This window comes from Argiope bruennichi, chromosome 6 (genome assembly GCF_947563725.1).
Source record: "Argiope bruennichi chromosome 6, qqArgBrue1.1, whole genome shotgun sequence".
In the NCBI taxonomy this organism is placed as follows: domain Eukaryota; kingdom Metazoa; phylum Arthropoda; class Arachnida; order Araneae; family Araneidae; genus Argiope; species Argiope bruennichi.
Window position 1 is genome coordinate 49,024,595 of NC_079156.1, and position 23,162 is coordinate 49,047,756.

The 23,162-nt window shown below is 27.7% G+C and overlaps 1 long non-coding RNA gene across 2 annotated transcripts; it reads right to left on the bottom strand.

Moving 5' to 3' along the window:
* Window positions 1-154: 154 nt before the first annotated feature.
* On the bottom strand, window positions 155-22,405 carry LOC129972951 (uncharacterized). Of its 2 annotated transcripts, none has more exons than XR_008784917.1 (3): window positions 22,270-22,405; window positions 13,499-13,613; window positions 155-290 (listed from the first exon to the last, which is right to left on the bottom strand). It is a non-coding gene; the product is annotated as an uncharacterized LOC129972951 (long non-coding RNA). The 2 variants fall into 2 exon arrangements; XR_008784916.1 differs by lacking the exon at window positions 22,270-22,405 and adding an exon at window positions 19,780-19,858.
* Between the last annotated feature and the right edge of the window lie 757 nt (window positions 22,406-23,162).

Sequence of the window (23,162 nt, forward strand, 5' to 3'; positions counted from 1 at the left end):
TCTATCTTATCAAGAAATTTATAAAGCATTTAATGAATTCGATAGTGTCAAAATAATACAAGCATCTTGTATTAGATGGTGGAGTAAAAGCATCTTGTATTAGATGCTGTGTTATATGATGATGCATTTTCATCTAAAAAATGTAAGCCTTTAAAGAATACAAGAAAAACCTCGGAGAGTAAACATGTCTGGATAGTGTTGAAAAATATATGAAGCATATAGGAGTAATCGACGGAGATCTATTGCATCAGATAGGATCAAATGAAGAAAGCTTGAGAGACAGCCTTGGCCTGAAATAAATTTGAGAAAGAGGAGAATGCAATAATTTGATTCGATAATTCTTATATTTACTATATCATATCTACCTTCATTTCTACTATAATAATATAGATTAATGCATATATATGGGAGTGGGTGCTAGCGCCCAACAAGCTAGACCGTTTGATCTACAGCTAACGAATTTGGGATATATATTTTTTAGAGAATGAAAATGCTCATCTCAGAGATTTTTTTGAAATTTTAATTAATTAAAAATTAATCTGAATTTTGCAGTTTTACCGCGATACACTTCGAAAGTATTATTGCATAAAATTGCATTTTACACCATTTCAAAGTTTTTGAGAATGTTTTTTAAAGATATTAATTCAAACAAATTTTTTCTGAATTTTGCCGATTTTTCAGCAATATTTTATTGCCATATTTCCAATAATAGATAACATTGTCTACTTTAAATTAAATCCGTTTTCATTATTTCATCAAATATATAAAGGCGTCATTTTTTCCATTGTTGAAGTTAATGAAGTAGAATTCTACTTAATATTTATATAATTAAGGACGAATAAAAACGAAAGAGACGAAACGAATAAAATAGTGGTTACTGCACCGTGGAAGATGAAAGTTAGAGGAACCACTCATTTCCATTTTTAATAGCGCTATGATGTCATGGGACTTGTTCCATTAAAAAGGTTCATGTACACAATAAACATAACGTATGTAAAATAATGAAAATAACACAGTTTTAATGTCTCATACATTTGATGGAAGCTTGGATATGAAATTTTATCTAAACGATTTAACTGAAATTAAATATAACTGTTACCACAGGTGAAACGCTCATTTCGAAAAGCTACTAGTTTTGAATATTTTTTAAATTTAAAATTCATTGATTTTTGACAATGTGTATATCCAATTTATCTACTAATAATTTAAATAATACAAATTGATTATTATTTTATCCCTATAAACATCAATTCATTGATTCGTATTTTTCATTTTGGAGCTATAAATATTAATGGTTTTGTATTTGTACGTTAGATAACTCAAATAGAAAATCAAAGAAACATTATTACTATTGATATCTACATTAATGAGATTAAAACTAAAATCTAAAGTCTTCGAAAGTTTCTTCATTACAATAAAGTTTTATTTTCCCTCCTCCACACAAAATTGTGAGCTTTATGGATTTTTTATTTTCTGCCTACCACACATAATCTTAGTGCTTCGTAATAGAAAGAAGAAAACAGCTCGAACGACATTTTTACGATTGACTGAAATCAAAATTTGACACAAACCTGCAATTGTGGATAAAAAGATCACGTACAAATTTCCTTTTATCTAAGCAATTGCGCTTTTGACTTACCCTTTTACACATATGAAAATGTATAGATTCGTGGACAGTCAGCTGAATTTAGTTTAGTTTAGTTATATTAACGCCCCGTTGTAAAGCAACACTAGGGCTATTTTGGGAAGGACCTCGTAATTGTGAACCGTGGTCAGGTGACGAGGACGGCACCAGAGCTGGCACCCTCCTCTCCACACCACATCACACCAGCGGGAGGACGTTTGGCACGACGGATTTAACGTGCAATAGATCCCCCTTACACGACGGTTCTTTGGTGGAATCGGGTCTCGAACCTGAAACCCTAACGCTCACAAACCGAGACCTTACCACCAGGACACCGCGGCCTTCCAGGACAGTCAGCTGAAATTTTATGCTGAGTTTCATTTATCTAAGTCAATTGCATTTTTGAATTATCGCATTTATGGCATAAGTAGAGACTGAAAGACGATCAACCAACCCTTCAATAGACTTGATTCAAAATTTAAGAAATCTCTTCCCTTTAAATACTTTCTATATGTCAAACTTTATTTATCAAGTATCAGAGTTATCTTATTTACAAACGGGTGAACCCTTGATAAATTTGATTTAAAAATTAAAACAAAACTACTTTTTAGATTCAAAAACTGTTCACCAAATTTTATCCATATTGTTTTTTCCATTTCGAAGTAATCGTGTTTCACATATTTTCGGACAGACAGACAGACTTCTAGTAAATGTATTTTTTCCTAAACTTGAAAAAATATATATAAATTTAGTGTAAAGACCATGTGCCAAATTTCATCCGATCAGATCAATGTGTTTTTGAGTTATTGTATTCAGAGATAAAAAGAGATAGAAATAATCCCAAAAATGTTTTTTTCGGACACAGGAAAGTCTAAAAGTGAAGTTTCGTCAGAATTTCGAGTTCGAATTTTTTGACGATTGCAGTATTTTCTGTTTGTATACTTCTTATACAGTAAAGTAACAAATTTGATACTTTTTGTCAAATTATTTAAAAAAAAATCAAAACATTGAGTTAAAACGAGCGATATTATGAAAGTCTTTAAAAATTACCAAATCTTAAAAGATTTTCATCATTGATTTACAACAAAAATATGCAACAATAAAAAATATTGTTGTAAAATATACTTAAAAATTTCTTTAAAAGTTAATTACATTTGGACAAAAAGTATCATGATGAAATAAGTATCATTGATTTTATAAAATTTTAAAACTATATAATGATTACTTTTGCGCATTAACATTTTCTGAAATTATCATAGAAAAATGCCGAAATCTTGTATAATTTTATCAAACATTCTGTGATCTTTTATAATCTATACTACTATTATAAATGTGAAAGTTTGGATCGATAGATGAATGGATGGATGTTTGTTAGTCAATCACGCCAGAACGGCTGAATGGAATCGGATGAAATTTAGCACAGGGATAAATTATAGTCTGGAATAGGACATAAGCTACTATTTGTTCCGGTTAATTGAGTGGTTAATTTTTATTAATTAAAAACTAACTTTCCCGCCAAAAGTCTTCATTTTCCCATCACCAAATGAATAGCGCTACTGTTGTTTTTCTTTCCCACGCTAAAGAGGATAGGTTTAACACGTTTTCGATCGATTATTTCAAATGATTCTGTTCATTTTCTTAGTGTTTGATACATTGAAAATTAACATTTATAACTTTCAAATTTATAATAGTAGTATAGATTATAAAAAGATCACAGAATGTTTGATAAAATTATTCAAGATTTCGGCATTTTTCTATGATAATTTCAAAAAATGCTAATGCGCAAAAGTAATCATTATATAGTTTTAAAATTTTATAAAATCAATGATACTTATTTAATCATGATACTTTTTGTCCAAATGTAATGAACTTTTAAAGAAATTTTTAAGTATATTTTACAACAATATTTTTTATTGTTGCATATTTTTGTTGTGAATCAATGATGAAAATCTTTTAAGGTTTGGTAATTTTTAAAGACTTTCATAATATCGCTCATTTTAACTCAATGTTTTAATTTTTTTATTGTAGAACATTGAATTCTTCTTATAGAAACAGAGAAATCTTAATTGAATAATCCTCTAAGCTGTTATGTAAATTACACACAAAAAGTCTATATACTGTAGTACACAATAATACAAAGCTGAATATTTCTATTTTATATCCATACATTTTTTTTATAAACATATTTAGTTTCAATATGAACATTTCTGTATTCGTTGAAGTTTAGTCACTTCTATTTCAAATAAAAGTTCATATTTTAGTGAAATGATAGAAAATTAGATATATTCAAAGCAAGACGTGACAGGACATGAACAGGACGATTTTAGAATTCTAAAGTAATACGAGTTACATGCTTATCAGTATTTGAAATTTAAAAAAGATATTGGCGAGGGAGACGTTAATAAAAATATTTAATTGAAATTTTTACTTGGCCAAACAATTCGTCGTCAAAGAACGCTGGGAAGAAATAATTATATCACTAATGAATAATATTCTTAATCTTTCCAGCGGCCAAACTATAATTTTCCATGTCTGATGTTCAAAATCAGAGGAACCATTTCATGTTTATTTGAATATTTTCTTTAAGATATTTGTGTAAATTTTTATTTATATTATAATCATGACATTATATGAGAAAAAATACAGATTAATTGTTTAATTATTGCAGATTTTTAAAGCTGAAAATTATTTAATGAAACTCACTGGTTAACATTTCATGACTTTATTGTATCAGGCTCCTGATATAAATTAGCCAAATATGATAAGTCAATTTACTCTCGCAGTCGCTTACTTTCTTTCTTAAATCTATATCTATACTTATAATAAAGCTCAATGTGTGTGTGTGTGTGTTGGCGCTTTACAGGCCAGACCGTTCTACCTACAGCCACGGAATTTGGCACGTATATACTTTGGAGACTGGGAATGTGCACCTAGGAGTGATTTTTTTTTAAATTTTTAATTACAATTTTTAATTAAAAATTAAATGAAATTTTGGCGTCTTACCGCTATAATTTCCGAAACTATTATAGCAAAAAATTGATTTTAACATATTAAAGTTTAAAAAAATTGTTTCAATGATACTAACGTTTTAACAAATAAATTTTTAATTTTGATGAAATTTTAAAAAATAATTTAATCGTGTTTTTCAACATTTTTTTCGCGCAAAATAAAAATAAAATTTAAAAATTTAAGCTGCACAAGCATGTTGGACGTTAATGAAAGAAAAGAAAAACTTTTATCAACGCTTTGCCGTCATATTTGCAAAAACTCAAATTAAAAAATAAGTTAACTATCATTCCAAATTAAAAATACAAAAATGTAATTTTCAGCACGTGTCTATATGAAATAAAATAAATATGAACCATGATATTTTTTGAAAAGTAAATGAAAGGAAACGTTTTCTATGATCTTTCACAATACCTATATTACTAATTCAATTAAACAATTTTAATTAAAGCATACATAGTGTAATATATACAGGATATCCACTCTAATCAGGGCCAAAAATCTAATTTGGGACATACATCTTCTAACAAAATGGTCTAAATTAAGTAAATAATTATATTTTTTATGTAATTTGAGTCAATAGATGCTATCATGAATTAGGATTTTTAAATTTTTACATATATCCTCAGAACTTTGAATCATATTTAACAAAATATTCTTGATACTTTAATAATACCTTAAATAAAAAGAGTTGTGCTCCAATCAACTAAATCCATCACTAAAGCAGACCGACTTATGAAAATTTCAACATCGCTTATTTTATAAAAACGGGTGATTATAGATCACTTCATCGATCGACTCATCTCCCAGAGTTTCTCAAGAGTAATTGGCCTACATTATGAAAATGTTGATTATTCTAATATTGTAATATTCAAAGTTTAATAAATCGGTCAGATTTGAGCGCAGAAAATATGAATTTTATTTATTTATTTAAAAGTTGGAGAGTTAAGAATATTTTGCAGAATAAGATTCCTTAGGATCAAAGGACTGTTTAAAATTTAAACTTCATAATTTTTTGAAATATATTTATAAACCGAAGAAATAAAATATTATTATTGATAAAGTTTCTATCTGTTTGAAAATAAAACTAAATTTTTTTATTGAATCCTTGAAATTTTTGTTGAATAATTCTTTGAAATATTATAAATTATGAAAATTATTCTGTAGTGCACATAAGAATGCCGAACGACCCTGCTTTCAGATCTCATTTTTTTAAAGACATATCGGGACTCACTAAAATACGCCTTTATATTAATTGTAGTTTCATTATTTCCACTTTAATTTAAAATTGAATTTTATGGGCAATAGAAAAAAATTAGGGACAGACACGTAATACAATGAACAGAACGGTTTAAGGCCTACATAATAGTATATATGAATAATATGACTATCAAAATTTGTAGCTTGAAAATAGTTTGTTGAAAAACCTATTACGAGACCAATTTACATAAAATATTAATTGAACATTTTAGCGAGCATTAATGCTGGCGAACCGGCTAGTCGCCAAAGGTGGCTAGTATTTAATAAAATTGTTTTTTTTTTTATGAATTCAAGAATCCTTAGTAAATGACACATTAAAGGATTCAACAAAGTTTTTGTATTGAATTATTATATTTGAAAGTTTTAAAAGGTGGAATTTCAATGTACATATTATTAAAGGCAAAGCAATTATCAAATAATAACGGTCTAGACAACAGCCGAAATAAAAACTGAAGGAAGTCAACAAAGTTTTCTTTATTGACTTCTTTATTTTAAACTATTTGTCACATTTAAAAAAATATTTTTGTTTTACTCACCAGTAATATATGGTGTAAATATTATAGGAGGCAAAATTAGCTGAAATTAGGAAACACTAATAGTTCTTCTTTTCTCTATTTACTAATTATGGCTGCGTAAGTCACATAAAAAAACTGAGTGGATTCTGTAAAATTAAAAGTATAAACTTATATTTTATATACCTTAATACTAAAATTACATTAAGGTGAAATACAAATTAAAGGTTAATAGATGGCAATTATTGCTTGTATTTATTTTTATAAGTTGCTATTAATTATCAGCCCATTCATCCAAAGGATCTAGAGTTTACCTGCCAACGAACAGAAATATAAAATTTTTAGTAAAAAATGTTTCGAATACTTTCAGTCTATATTATGAAATTCCAACCTTTAACTTAAAAGATCTGAAACTTTTTTTTTATGGAATTACGGAATAATTTAATGGGGTTATTTTATATTTTTATCCATAAGGTATTAAAGAACAAAAGAAAAAAACCCATGAAACTACAAAGACTAACGATGGTAGATTTTTATTTCTGATGTAGAAACAATATTGTCTCCAATAATTTTTTTTTATTTCAGTGAAATGTAAATGATTTAGTGCATTATTTGAAAGCTAAAAGGATTTAAAATTAAATACATGAACACAAAACTTAAAATAGCATTTTTTAATGCATGGAAGAATTTTTTTTTTCTGAATGTCGCTGAAAAGTGTAAGGACGGACAAAGAAATTTCAGGACCTTCGTTCCATAGATATCAAATGAATGTAATATAATAACCAGAAATGCTAAAAAAAATATCTGGCAAAAACATTGACCGAAATTTCTGACTGTGCGACTCAAAGTATTTTAATAATAAATAAGGAAAAAAAAGTTTTTTTTTAAAGAAATATTATCATGATATAGTATTTCAATTCCTTTTCTGTAATTTAATATTTTGAGCCTTAATAATTTTTGCTTTGTAATTCAGAAAAAAAGGGCAATTTTATTTTTATTATTCAAATCTTTCACCGTGATCTTAAATTATTTTTTTATGAAAAAGGAAAATTTGAATAAATATATCAATTTCATGAAGAATTTAATTAAAATAAAAAATATATAGAATCCATAAATATGAATTTTGTTTGTTTTCTATTGTCATGTCATATAATTTTATCAAACAATTTATTACCAATTAAATACAGGTTTGCAAATAAATTTTCTAACAGAATATTTTACTTATTGACAAAGAACTGGCTTCTTGAAGAATTGCGATGCTTATAACTAAAGTCGTATAAGATTTTGATGCAACTATGCATGATATATTTTTGTTCAGAGTAAATTCAAAAGATATAAAATTGTATAATTCAGCTATTTTGAAAGACTGTCTTTTATACTGAAACACTTTCACTTAATTATATTCTGCTCATAAAAATTAAAACTCGAAAAGGAAATTGCAAATTTAAAAGCCTTTTTTAGAAAATTCAACAATTCAGAACACCAGTAAGAACAACATCAGAAAAGCAAACGACAATATATAAGGCTGATGTTCTTGCTTTCCAAAGATTTTTTTTTTAAATTCCTTTTTAACATTTTATATTTGTTTCGAAATATCTCTAAATTTTTGACCAATATAGATTTAGCATTAAAACTCTTCAAATTCAAAACAATATTTTTTATTTAAGAAATGTCAGATTTCTAAATTTAAAAAAAATTTGCGTAGTTAATTACTACATCCCTTTAGCTAGCGATTGCTCTTTGAATTGTCATATGTGGTCAAAATAAATTTGATAACTTCTTCCATATTTTCCTAATTTTTAACAATTTTCATCTATTTTATTTATTTATATCTATATTTCCATGTAATTTTTTTGAATTTATAAAAATGCAAATTCTCGAACAATTTGTTTTATTTTAGTCAAAATTAGCATGGTATTTAAAGATATGTTATTTTATTACACCGATTTAAAAAATGGGTATTTCATTTAAAAATTTCTGATGATTTATGAAAGTAAGTCAAAAACAACTATAAATAATCTTCCAACGTCAAGATTTTTTTTGTGTGTGAAAGCTGAAGCAGACGGAAAGAAAAAAAATCCTCAGTAAATAAAAAAAAACTATGTGAGTGATGCAAGTAAATAGAAACAGGTGTTGAAAGATTGTAAAGAGAACAATTAGAAAAAAGAAACAATAACAAAAAAAAAAGTGTGAAAAGACCAAACGATGCGATTAACAAATGTATTATAAAAACTAAGTTTGGATGAACGTTTTAAAAAAGATTTCTTTATTTGCTTTCTACATAATTATTTTCATCAGTAAAAAATTTCGATGTCCTTAACGTCGTAAAATAAATTTTAATTCATTGATTCACAATCTAGAAATTTTCGTATATATAAAAGTAGGTATTAATTTCTGATCTTAGAGAAACTTAATAAAGAAAAAAATCTGAATGTTTAAAAAAATTAAGTTTGAGATGCAATGGCAGTGTTGCGTGTAGCAGATTTCTTTTCACAGTTTATTTGAAAAATTGGGAAGCGTGAATTAAAATTTCTGTAAGTTAAATTTCTTATAAATCTTCAAATTTAGATATTTTATAATGAAGTGTAACGATAGAAGTCAATTTTTAAATTAATTACGTAATACATTTATTTACAAAAATTTGTCTATGCTAATATGTCGTATAAATTTTACGAAATCTTCGAAAGTATTTCTTAAAGATAAAAGATTTTTTTAATCTAAAATATAATAAAATCTGAAGAATTTTGGTAAATACATTCCAAGTATCAAGGAATAATGAAAAATTCATAAAAAATGAATTTCATCTGCTACAAGAATCTGATACCCTTAAATAGAGTATTTTAGATAATTTCATACAGTAGAAAAATTATTGGATTCTAAATAATTTTACTGATAGATAATATATTGCCTATAAATCACGTAGCAAAATGTTGAAACGGTAACTTCTAATTCGTTCGCAGGTTTAAAAAAAAAAAAAAAAAGGTTTATCGTGATAATGATGCTGTGATAATTTCTTATAATACCATAGATAAAGTCAATTTATGTTAGATTAAGTGCGCCAAATGACACCAACTGCAATCCATCATTCATCTTGAAATTGCAGAAACGCATAATATACCATAAAAAATATTAATATCTAAGATAATATGCGCATTTATGCGTGTCATGTCTCATAACATGAATTGGCTCTACTGAATTGCGCTCTGTATATTTGAATCGGCAATTTGTAGAGATGAAAAAACTTGAAAATTCTTTTCTACAAGAAATGAAGGCGAAACCTTCTTATTTTTTTAAATTTATAATTTTAAATTCTTTTGCATGAGTAATTTACTTTGTGTTTTTCATACTTTTTTCACTGCTGACAGTAAGCGTCTACATGATAATACACATTTTGTCTGTTTTGAGTGTGTTTCGATTGTTTGGATCTTACTTTTTTCTCTAAAGAGTTGATTCATTTGTCAAGTCTACTCTACTCTGCATTCATTTTTCATTTTTTCATGGTGAATAAATTTAAAATCAGTGTTCGACATTTCAATTAGATTCTTTTCTTTCTTTAGTAAATACAAAAATATTATCGCTGGTAAAAGCATCATCTTTTTAAAGTTACAAATTGCAAACAATTTATTAATACTATTTTTTTTAAAAACCGGTTTATCGATAATTTATTCTAAAATCTAAAAAAATCTAAAACTATTTTCAAAATTATACCAATAAGCATATTCTTATTTTGAAAGTTCCTCATATTATATTGTTCTAACTTTTCCATTGTTTTTTTGAAATAGCAGCAACAAAAATATAGGCAATCTCGAATCCTGGAAACAAAGCAGATGTCGCGTGCATGTATTAAAAGATAAAGAAGCCAAACGTGGCACTCCTCAGAACAATGCAAGCGTACACGCAAGACGGTCGGTCGAGAACCACTCTTGAATCCCGAAATAGCAGCCCTATCCACCTCATCCCAAATTTATCCCTACCCCGCTATTTTCCAGTAGACAGCTGCTGCAATCTGTACAGAAAGGGATACGTAATTATCGCGCAAAAAAATAACAAAACACAATCAACAAACGGGCGGCGGGTAAAAAAAATAAATACTACATCCAAATTGTTCCAGGTGTAGTTAATTTTGGAAGCGCAGGTTTATCGACGAGGAAGATTGAAGCGAAATAGCTTGGTCGGGGGCCAGTAGAGACGACAAATTACACGCTCGAGTGTTGTGTGATGGAACATGAGAAGTGCGGCAGCACTCAAAACAGCGATCTTTCACCTTTAGCTCCTTCACAACACTGGTCTGCGCTGCTCACTTGCTGAAGATGACACCGAAAATTAGCCTTCAGGAAATTTTAAAGTTTAACAATAACGGCGATTCCATAACTTCAAAGTCACCTAAAATATTTAGATTTGCTAAGTCTTCAGTTGAATAGCTGTTTCACCAAATTTTAAGAAATTAATTATAATTGTAACTTATAATTCGTTGTGATTCGGAAAGTAGTGAAAGAAAAAAGCACCGTATTTCGAATGTAAATTAATACGCGAAATTTCTGCATCTCTCTGTTATCTATATAAAATATTTCCAGACTAAATATTTCCTTCAACAATCCTACCAAATTTTGTACTTGTTACTTGTCTGCCGACTTTTATAATGGAAACTATAATTAAACTATATAAAGACTAGAAATTGTCTCAGAAATTTAAAAAAGAAAATGTCTCCGAATGCTGTTGTTTTTAGGGAAATAAAGAAAATTTTCTGAAATTTCCTGTTATCAATCTTTTATCAGCGAGCGAGATTCTTTAGATTATTGGTTTACTTGGTTATTTTTGCTCCATTTCATAGCTAATAATGAATATTTATAAGAAAATACGGGTCTGATGCAAAAAAAATTAATCTTTGGTATTTGTTTTCCCCTCCAAATTGCTGTTTCATTTATTTTATGTGATAAATGAGACAAAATATGCTTATATTTTATAAAATTTTTTTTCATAAACAATGGAAATGTTCCGGAGGATTTCTGAATTTGCGGGGTGGAGTATGTAAAGCATATTAAAAGCGAAATATGTTCATAGTAATTTTTTCTTCTAAATTCTTTAATATTTGTAAGCAAATATATCCAAAAAAATATACACTGAGAAAACTTTACAAAGCATGACTTAAAATAATATTAAATATGAAATTTTTATTTGTCATTGATAACTGCTGCATAATTTAAACTTTTTAATTTTTGAAGTCGTAAGTTTGCTTGAAACTAGGTGAAGTCAAAGCGCTTTGCAGTATATTTTTGCGTAATTATTTTTTCACTCATCTAATTTTTCGAATGAGGAAAGTATAAAAAGGGCTTTGAGGAAATTTAAGGGCTGGATTCTATAGAAAAAAAATGGACACACACACACACACACACACACACACACACACACAAAACTTAAAAATCTTTACCCAGCACGTTTAACTGGTCCACTATAAAAAATGCCAGAAAATGATATTATATATTTCGAATCCCTAAAAAATTAAAACGGCAGCAGAACATCACTTATTTTTAGAAAAACATCTACCAATACAATAATTTGTATTCGTAAAATTCATATCGTTTAATGCTCAGACCTGGTATATATCAAGTAATTTACTACAATCACTCAACAAAGATTCACTATTATCATCAGTTATAGAAATCATGGAAGTGGAGTGTGGCAACAGAAATATGTCTTCAGAACTCCTCTAATTTTTAACAAGCGCGCAATAAATAGCTTACAATGTAAAAGACTTGCATTAAAATTTCAAAATACAAATTCAATGAACATCGTTCATAACATAAGTACTAGAAAATATAACTTCTAGGTAAGTAACTTTATTAATATATCATCGGGTATGCTGCTTAAGATGACGTAAAAAAGAACCAATTAAAATGTAATTATTTTTTGAAATTATCATCCCCGTTACAAAAAAGAATAAGCATATCAATAATATATATGAATTTTCCTGTTACAAAGATGACTATTTCAAACTGCAAAAACACATTAACTTTTTGAAGTATGAAGATTTATTACCTGGTCTATTTATATGAAAGTGTTTAAAGAATGATGCTTCAACTTTTAAAGCATGATTCCTCTAAATATAATGATATAAATTATTTCCACTCTTTGAAAACCTTAACAAAAAAAAGTTTTTATCCAAATTTCAAATATTATTATGCAAGATTGCTTTATAGTATAAAAATAATTTTCCATCAAATATTATATACATTTTAATTTATGTGAAATAAGAGAATTATTTTTGCATAAACATATGTGCCTGAAAGAGTTAACATTTTATTTACGGCCTGATCATTTTTAGCAATATACCAACGAAATAAATGAAAAGAAACCAAATGAAACATCTTTAATGTTTTAAAAATACAATGTTTAATGTATGTTTATATTTAAATCTATTGAATGTTGAATCTATTAAATGTTTAATCAATATGTTTAAATCTATTTAATTAAAATGGTATGATCAGAAATTGCATCTTAAATAAATATTATTTTATTTTTGATTTAATAAAATAGTTGGGTAAACATTATATAAATATCATCTACAAATGAATGTGGGCTAGTGAAAAATAAAAAAAAATATTTCTGAAAACAATTCTTTAGATATAATTGAATAAATAGTTACATAATTTAATTTTTCACAATGATTCGATGCATTTCTAAATTTCTTTTTAAATATCAGGACCATAATTTGTAATTGAAATTTTGTTACTGATCTATTATCCTCTAAATTATGTACTAAATTTTCAAGTAAATAACTAAATAAAAAATTTCTTAGAAAGAATGGCGTTATTTTATTCATTTATTGCTTTTTGGAAAAGGGACAAAGGAAATAATCTCAATACATCGGAAAAATATTTTTTAAATAATTTTCCTTCTTATCTCAAATATTTTGTGTTACATAAATTAAAATTACTTAATAAATCTTAAATCATATAAAGACAAAAATTAAGAGAACTATTTACATCCTTATTCAAATAATAATAATAATAATTTTGAGGTTTTATGACGATTTTCTCAACATTAATTTTAAAAGGTAACTTTCCGACTGTAATATGCATAAAGCGTGACGACTTACCGATAGACAGTTCGGGCAAGTAAGGCGATGCCAAGTATGAAAATCAATTCTGTCCGAGGTGCTCTTTACACATTAAGTGAGCTGGTCGTTTCAATTTTAGTTTCTATCATTCATTCTGTAGGAGAAAAAAAAAGGATATGATTTAGCATTCTGTAAATTGTGAAATAATAAAAATATTTTAAAGAAGATTTATACCTTATCCTGTGCTTAAAACATGCCTATAAAAGTGCACTAATATACAAAATATTTCTCGTTAATTTATGGAGTCCAAAATTGAATAGTAAAAAATGCATGCCTTTGAAAGAAATGCTGTAAATAAATTTAAATTCAATTCACATTTTAACACTTTTTAATTTCAAGTGAATGTTTAGGAATCTTCTTTCTTATTCTGTTTATCGTGGTTTAATTTTGGTATAATAGTTTTCAGCGTTTCGCTTTTTTTTTTTCAGTCTGGTTTCAGTAAGCACATAAACTTTTTGATTTTTATTACCTTTTAGGCTTTAGTTTATTTGATAATTCATTACAAATATTATGGAAGTTCATTACCAGTTTTTATCAGTTCTTTAATTTATGACACGTCAAGCATAATACCAAAATTAATTAATTGATTAATCGATAATTAATTCTAAACACATAAAAATAATTTTTCATGGGGAATACATAAATGTACTGCATTTTAAATTGCCAGCACATCACGAAATAAATCCCAAAAATCGACTACACAATTCCATCAATACAAAAATGAAAGAAATTGATTCAAATAACTAAGTGTAAAAGCATTTACATTTATTTACTCTAATGTAACTAAGGCATCTCGAAAATTCACTTGATTGGCCAAAACATTATAATAATTTATTAATAATTCAGTTATTTTCTTATTAAAATAATTCCAAATACCAAATGAAAAATAAATTTCGAAAATTCTTAAGAAAGATTTTAAAATAATTATAACCTAGGAAATCCCTATTCAGATATCAGTAATCCAGGAATTTGTTTTCTTTCTAAATTATTAATTTGAGCTTTCTTAAATGATTCCACTTAATTACTTATTAATCTCAGCGAACATTTTTCGTTTCCAAACAAAAGTAATAAAAATGTGGAAATAAGAAAAGAAAGAAAAGAATGTTACCCATATTATACTCCTAAACGAATGTTATCTATATTATGTTTTAAAAGTTTTTCATTCATGGAAAAGACAAAAATTGATTTTTAAAAAAATCACAGAGAAAGAGAATTTTTTTTCACCGTGTAAAAAATAATTCTAGATTCCTAACGGTCAAAAGTTGAGTAGATGCCTACTGCACGAAAGCAAATAATTCATTTCAAACAAAGCAAACGATATTTTTAGAATGAAAAAAACAAAACAAAAAACCTAAACCTTTTTAATGAAAGTAAAAAAAAATCAATTGTAGATTGCGAATTCTTTTTTTTTTTTTTCTTTTCAAAAAATAAGAAATTCAAACATAAAAAGGGAAGTTTTATTCATACAAACCATTTACGATCAAAGGTTAAATGTAATTCTGATTTATGTTGACGTCGTTAAATTAGCTCAAAGTGCTACAATTTAAAACAAATAAAATCAAAATACTTCGAAGAAACTGAACTTGATAACAATAACTAGTTTTTATTGCTGTATTGAGCTGAATACAAAGAATCATTCGTCTTGCAATCTAATTTTAAATGTTACTTTTTATAGTATAATTTTTTCAATTCAATTTTTCAAATTTATTTTAGGAATAAATTGATAAGAGAATTGCGCCTTAAAGTAAAGTTTGTTATAAAATTATTTTAAAAGAATTAGATTTAAAAATAAAAATGCTTTTAAAAATTAAAAAAAACTAATTGTGATTATTATTCTAAATATCTTAGATAATTTTCATCGGTTGGTCTAATTTATGGACATTAAAAATTCAATATTGTCAAATAGTAAAGTTGAATCCGTGATAAATACGCAGAACCTCATCATAGTTCTTGGTAATTTGATGAATAATAAGAATTTTAAATGGAAGTAGAATAAATATTTTTTCTGATAATCTTTTCCATGTCTTTTTCCGTTTTTAGTTCAGGCCAATGAACATGGTATTCTATCTTGTAAGGATTAAATTAGAACAGGTATGAATTCTAGTTGGGATCGAAGTCATTCCCCCCCCCCTTATTTTTTTCCTTTTACAATTTCTGTATAAAGCTATGACTGATTCTACGAGCTCATCATAGAATTAGTTCACATCAACCTCAACTTAATTTTTTATTTTTTTATGTGGCTGAGATTCCTATTTAATAAGCCCATATGAAATATTCTTAATTCTTTATTCAAATATTTGATTTTCAGCTGAATTTATTTAGTTCGTAATCCAATTTGGAATTAACATGGACCAAATGAATAGTTTAGGAGGAATTTAAAGGTTCATTCAAAAATTAATCTTTAATGCTAATAAAGGAGATTGTGTATATGTGTCTATTGCCACTCTATAAGCCAAATTGTTGTACCTAGGATTTTCAAATTAGGCATGAATGTAAAACGGAAATGTGCACTTCGAAGAGATTTTTTTGAAATTTTGATTACAATTTTAATTGAAAATTAAGCGAGTTTTGAGCTTTTTTTTGGCATTAGCACCAGAAAATATTTCTGTATAAAATGATTTTTCCGTGCTTTAAACATTCAGAAAATTGTTTTTTGATTATATCAGTTTATTTGTACAGTATTTGACTAAATTGTGACAATTTTTTTAAAAAGTTATTTTGAAAAACTTATCAATAAATTTAATTATGACAATGATATCAAAATCGTTTTCATTCTATACCAAATACCAGTTATTCATTCATATTAGTATTCATTCATACCAAATTGCTAGAACATCATATTCTTGAAATCCGTAAAATTGATATGGAACTAGACAAATTCGCTTATGTGACAAAATAAAGATCAGAGTTGTAAGAAAAGAATTTTAACGAAAACTAATATTTAAAAAGAGCTTGTAAAGAATTTGCTTAAATTATTGGTTGCATTTTTACAGGAAATTATTAAGATGAAAGGTTTAAGTTAAATCGTGTACGCGACAAAGTTAAAATAATTTTAGTTTTAAAGGCAAAATGTACCTTAAAATAACCATTGCAAATATGGACAATTTTGTTCAGTAAATATGGACAAGTGTAATGTTTAGGAAAAGTATATCTGCTTTATGACAGATTTTGTCCAAAAGCGGATATGATTTTGGCAATTCAAATTTACACCAAAATTCTTTAATTTTTGGTGTAAAATTTTATATAAATGAAAATCTAATATATAAAATTCTCGTGTCACAGTTTTCGTTGCCATACTCCTCCGTAACGGCTTGACCGATTTTGATGAAATTTTTTGTGCTTATCCGGTATCTATGAGAATCGGCCAACATCTATTTTTCATCCCCCTAAATGTTAGGGGTAGTCCATTATTAATTAAAAACTAACTTTCCCGCCAAAAAAATCTTTCATTTTTCCCAACGCCAACTTTTCCGCCAAAAAAATCTTCCATTTTCCCCATCGCCAAATAAGTAAGGCATCTGTTGTTTTTTTCTCCCAACAGTAATTAGGCTAGGGTTAACATTTTTCGACGGATTATTTCAAACGATTCTGTTTATTTTCTTAATGTTTTATGCATTTAAAATTAAACATTGTTAATTAATCCATGTTTCACATTCATTCTGAAGTACTTTTGAATTAAAATAACACAGAATAAAGGAAATTAAAAATGTCTAATCTGCATAGCGTTACCCCAACTGGCGTAGAAAAATTTACGCATTTGCGTTGACGTAACTGGCGAAGAAAATCCACGCATGCGCATTGTTCTGATTGTTGGCATGACAACCAACGGACGATTTAAATTATTTTTAGGTTAGTTGCATGCTTTTGTAAGTAAAATGTATTTATGTTAGTTATATATTTTTTGTATATGCTTATAGTTTTAAGTACATCGTTTTTTAAGTAGATTTTTTTAAACCTGTTTTCGACCGATTATTTTAAACGATTCATTTTATTTTCTTAGTGTTTGATGCATTTAAAATTAAACATTGTTAATGAATCGATCTGTTCATGATGAATCTGAGAAATTTTTGTTGACAAATTCTTGAGATATTACATAAATTAAGAAAGATATTCTTTAGTGACCATAAAGTTTAAACGCGCAGTGACTCTATTATCAGTAATCATATTATTAAAAAAAATGCTTTGTTTCAGTAAAAAATATTATATTAATTGCAGATTAATCATTTACACTGTAATTTAAAGCATAATTTCTACGAGGGGTAACAGAAAATTAGAGAGATATATATCACGCAATAACTGAAGGCCTTTATAATATTATGAGTGAATTATATGACTATCAAAATTTGAAGTTTTAAAATATTTTGCTGAAGAATCTATTAAAGTTGGAATTGCGTAAAATGTTTAATGGTACGACCGAAGTTTTATCCCCTGCTTGGCGAAATTTTTAAAAATCGCAAACAACGGCCTTGCGAAATGTTCAAAAGCAAAGAAGCAGATGTTCAATTATAGTGCATAATAAAGATTGCCAGCTTTGGTGCGTTATCGCAACTTGGCGAAGAAGGGGGTTAAACTCCGGTTAAACCTATTTAATTATTAAAATTTAAACGAACATTAAGATTGGCGAACCGGCTGGTCGCCAAAGGCGGCTAGTATAATATAATATAATGCGCTTTTAAATGGTAGTTTTCACAAGTGTATTTACAGATATTATTCCAAAAAAAATTTCTCTCTGGAATATTGAAAATCAACAAATTTGATTATATATATATATATATATATATATATATATTTACAGTCTCGTATATATAGTATAGAGAAAGTATAGTAATCATAAAAAAAAAATACGAAATCGAGATTTCAATAATTCTCCGCGTTTTATACCTTTTTGAGTTCGAAAAACACATTTTTGAAAAATGCCCTACTGTCTCTGACAAAGATAACTCAAAAACGCTTTGAGCTAGACGGATGAAATTTGGTATACAGTATTCACACCAAATTTGCAGATTTCTATCAAATTTTGTGTAAAGTCTGTTCAGAGGGAGTTGTCTGTCCGTCTGGTCGAATAAAATTCAGTAAGATAACTACAATACGAAGAGAGCTATATTCGAGTATAAAATTCGAGAGAGAAAATTCGACATACCGATTTAATATCATTAGTGTAGACGTCCGTCAAATTTTGAGCCAAATCCAATAAGGAATCGGCCATCCGTCTTTACTTTCAGAAACATGTAAACGCTATAATTAAAAAATGCTATGATGTAAATACATCAAAATAGCGTGAGAATTCGTGACTGCATATGTAGCTCTTGGTCGAATTTTGGTTTCAATAGGTTGGGAAAAAACAAGTAAACGAATCTAAAACACAAATTCTGTTTTCTGATACAATTAAACACATAACACAGGAAATCGCCAAAAATCTCGCCAAACATCATATGATAGATTCAGTAGAAATGTTAAATTCCAAATGCCAAAGGTTAATAATTCTTAACTATTGAACACCAATGTCATGAAAAGCGTTCTACGAGATCACTTTTATTAAAGAGTATGCGAGAAAGTTTTGCGGAGGCCATTCCCGCTGGTTGTTGTATATAAAGCTAAAAAATTCCTACCACCATCTCAGCTGCCGGTTAAGTTATCTGATGAGATCCTAGAAAGTCCCATTTGCTCCTTTTATTTTTAGGTGTGAAAGGAGCTGAACATCAGTATTCTTTTTTTAGATATTTAATTTCGCATTTCCTTTTCCACGACTTTTTTTTCCATTCTCTTTTTGTCTGTCATTCATTGTCAATTTATTTCCATCATCCTTCAGTGTTCTCATGACAGCAATTAGAATTTTTGAAATGATTCTGAAAGTAGATTTTTTTTTATTATGTTAAAATGGAATTCCGAGGAATTTCAGAAAGTTACAAACTTCAATTCTTTAAATTCTTTGATGTTTGTTATAAGGACTAGTTTTAAACATTTTAAGTGAAATTTTTATTTTATAACTTAGTTAATGCGCTGTTTGTAAAATTAGATTTTATACGTGATTCTTTTAGAATCAAATCAGTTTGTTGTTTTTTTAAAAATATCTGATATTAGATGAAAATCTATAATATAAAAGATACATCAAATTAATAGCTAGAACGAAAGTTATGAACAATATTTGATAAGTTAAACGACAGGAAATAAAAATAACTTAAAATAATAATCTTAATAATTCTAATGCTAAGATATTTCATACATGGCTGAAATAAAGATTCATAAAAATCGAATCTTACCCATTTTCCTCTCAGAAATCATCGCCCTTCCAGTAAATAAGTAACGATTTTATGAAAGAGAAAGAAAACTAAAATTCCATATCTCTTATAGATATCTTCACAAATGAGCTTCCGATGAAGAAAACACTCAGAATGAACTCAAATTACAAGTGGGTTTGGTATGGTGACGTTACCTTAGAAACATCCTACATTTTTTAGATTACAAGATAATTGAGTAATTTGATCTACATTTCAAGAATTGAAAACAGGTAGATAAAAAGAATAGAATTCTTTATTCGTCTTTCTTTCTGAAGCATGAATTGTATAGACGAATTCTTTCCAAAGAATTCTGATCAGGTTAATTCTAAGAAGGTAATTGGAACTTCAATTTTCTGCTTGGTAATTAATTCTAAGAAAGTTAATATAGCAACAGAACTTAGACTAAAGGCAGCAATTTGCTTTGTTTCGTCTACTTCTTTTTCTTCTGTTTTGACAATCCATGTTTATTCTTATCTTAGAAATCTTTAGCAAAATCTTTTGTACACAGAAATCTTATTATTAATTATTTACTGCTTGAATAAATATACTGCTTTACTTTTCTTAAACGCATTAGTTGTAGAAGTGAAAATGCTACTGTGCCATTCAATTTCTGCAGTTCTCTAAAAATTTTATAATCTCCTTTAAGAAAATTTCTTTGTCGTTAGAAGAAAATTTGACTTGATCATTTAATGAATATGCAACAAATCCATTTATTAGTAGAATTCCGAATATAAAGTAAATGCAGCTCCAAATTTCGATCTAAACAGCATAGATTGCTGCCCAGACCCACTAGATTGAAAAGGGGATATACGTAGGTCTATTTAAAAACTTTATTTTCTTAATTACCACATAAATAAATTTGTAATAAATACCAATTCTATGAAAGATAAAATTTTCGGATAATATTAACACTTAATCAAGTAAATTGGTCAGGTTTATGATTACCTAGCTATTAGAATATTTATAAATCCGAATATATGCTTTAATAATATTGCGTACAAACGTCGATCCGGCTATTTTGCATCATAATAAGTAATTAAAAACATATGTAGGGTCGTGTTTCCAATCGAAAGAAGGCCACACGTTTGCCTTTTCCATATTTTAATAGACGAACACAGGACTACACGAACATTAAGCAAAAGAACAAAAGTATAGGGTTGGTTGCAGTTTAGGCGAACATGCATTAGGCCTGCATGCTTGAGCATTCAAAATTCTTTTATGACCTGCCTGTTTTCTTTCGAACAAATTACCGACATTCGATGTGAAAAGATGAAGCGTGCTCTGATCTTACGTTTTGTTGAAGGTGCTTCAACCGCCTCAGTGCCTGCTCTTTTTTACACGATTGACAAAATTGATCCGATGTTAAGTGCTTAAGCTGCCGCTTAATGTGATAATTTCGGGACTTAAAATTTTTTTAATAATATTGGATAAATTCAACTATATTTTTTATCATACCAATAAAAAAGAAAACGTTTATGTCAGAGGCATAAATAATTTATTCCGAAAATAATTTTAAAAAAATCTTTTAATTGTTGGTAATTGACAATTATTTTTTTATAATGCACCCATTATTCATATACTTAATTGATTTTTAAAAATTTGTTGAATGATGCTGCAGGCCGAGTTTCGAATTAATAAATACTTGACTCAATTTGGTAATCGTTGAAGGAGTTTCTTCAACCTATTCGTTCCCGTCGGATTATCAAGGTTTTTTATTTGTTCATATACACACACTCAAAATCACAGTTTCTGAAAATTTGAGAAAGAGGATGTAAAATTTTCAATTGCGCCACAGCGTTGCATTGACTCATTTTTGGTAAACTTCCATAACCGTTAAGCTTGTTAAGAATAAATATTAATTTAACACTCAAATCAGTCATCTCTCTCTCTCTCTTTTTTTTTTTTTTTTTTTTTTTTTTTGCATTTTGCTTTTATAAGTCAGTCATAGGCAAGGGTTTTATGATCGTTCACTAGATTTCAAGCCACACCTCTCAGCGTAGCTGTCCATTTAAACCAATCCAGACAACTCTGGTCCAGACAAAAGAATGTGAATTTCGTCCCACTGAAAAAATTACTTCCAGAATATTTCCTCGAAAATGGACTAAAAAAATTCCATTAACGTCAATCTATAATGCTGGTTAAAAATGAAAGATCGATCAATTCGCTATTTCGAATTTTTTGATATTAAAAAATATAGCGATTCCACGGAATGAATAATTTTATGTACCTTTGAATGCGTCGTTTTAGAAATAGAGTATTTTTTATAATGTATAGATAACATTAACCGTTATCACATGAAGTAGCATTTATTGCATTACTATTACTAATTTTGATTAAGTTAAGTTACGAATTACTTCAAAATAATGAATCGACTTTATTTCGAATAGACAATATCCAGGTGAATGTATTTTAAACACCGTTCTCGTCAGACAATAATATATAAATATTTTAATACAGAAATGAATTACTCACCTCCTTCCATATTTATTAAGAACTGTGATTGATTTGTTTGAACATAAAATAGATTATCTGCTTACAGACTTAATCCTTTTCATAGGAGGATTCTAAACAGATTTTCGAACTTGGTCAGTTAATACACATCTTACGAGCGCACATACAGAATTTAATTTTTTTTTCCTTTCATTAATCCATAATAATTAGATTAATAAAATGATCAGATCAAAATCCTTTCATTTCTCAATCTATTAGCATTCAGATGAATCTCCAACTAGTCTCTATAAACTATTATTAAACCATAAATAAACAATATCAGTTTTATGAACAGTAAACTTCTTTGAATGTCTTGAATGGCCACAAGCTTATACACTTACTTACTTTCTACATAAATTGAGCGTATTCTTCAAATACTAAATATGATTTACTAAAAATTTGGCATCTTTTTTTTATGTCAGGAGCAATAGTAGCTTGGTGGTAAAGTTTCAGCTTCAAAACCCGACAGTTAGAGATTTTAAATCCTATTTCATCAAAGGTCCATCTTGTATGTCAGCTTGATGGACACTAAAATCTAAAGTCGAGAATTAATCACCCATTTCCCCCTGCTGGTTTATAGTAGAAGTTTGAAGAGGGGGAGTGCTAGCACATATTTTAGTCACGTTGATTAAGCTGGCTCATATTTTATCGTCCTACCATATTTCAATTCTAAATGACGACATCCATTTCAAAATATCTTTCATGTAAACATGGCTTTTAAATAACGACTATACTGAATTATATGTGGAGTCTTATGTAATTACAGATAACCTTAAAAAAAGATTTTTCTGTAGCTTGTTTTCATTATGATGTTATTTTAAAAGTAAAGTTGTTTCAGGTTTAAAGTTACGGGAGGGATAGTTTGTGATAGGCTT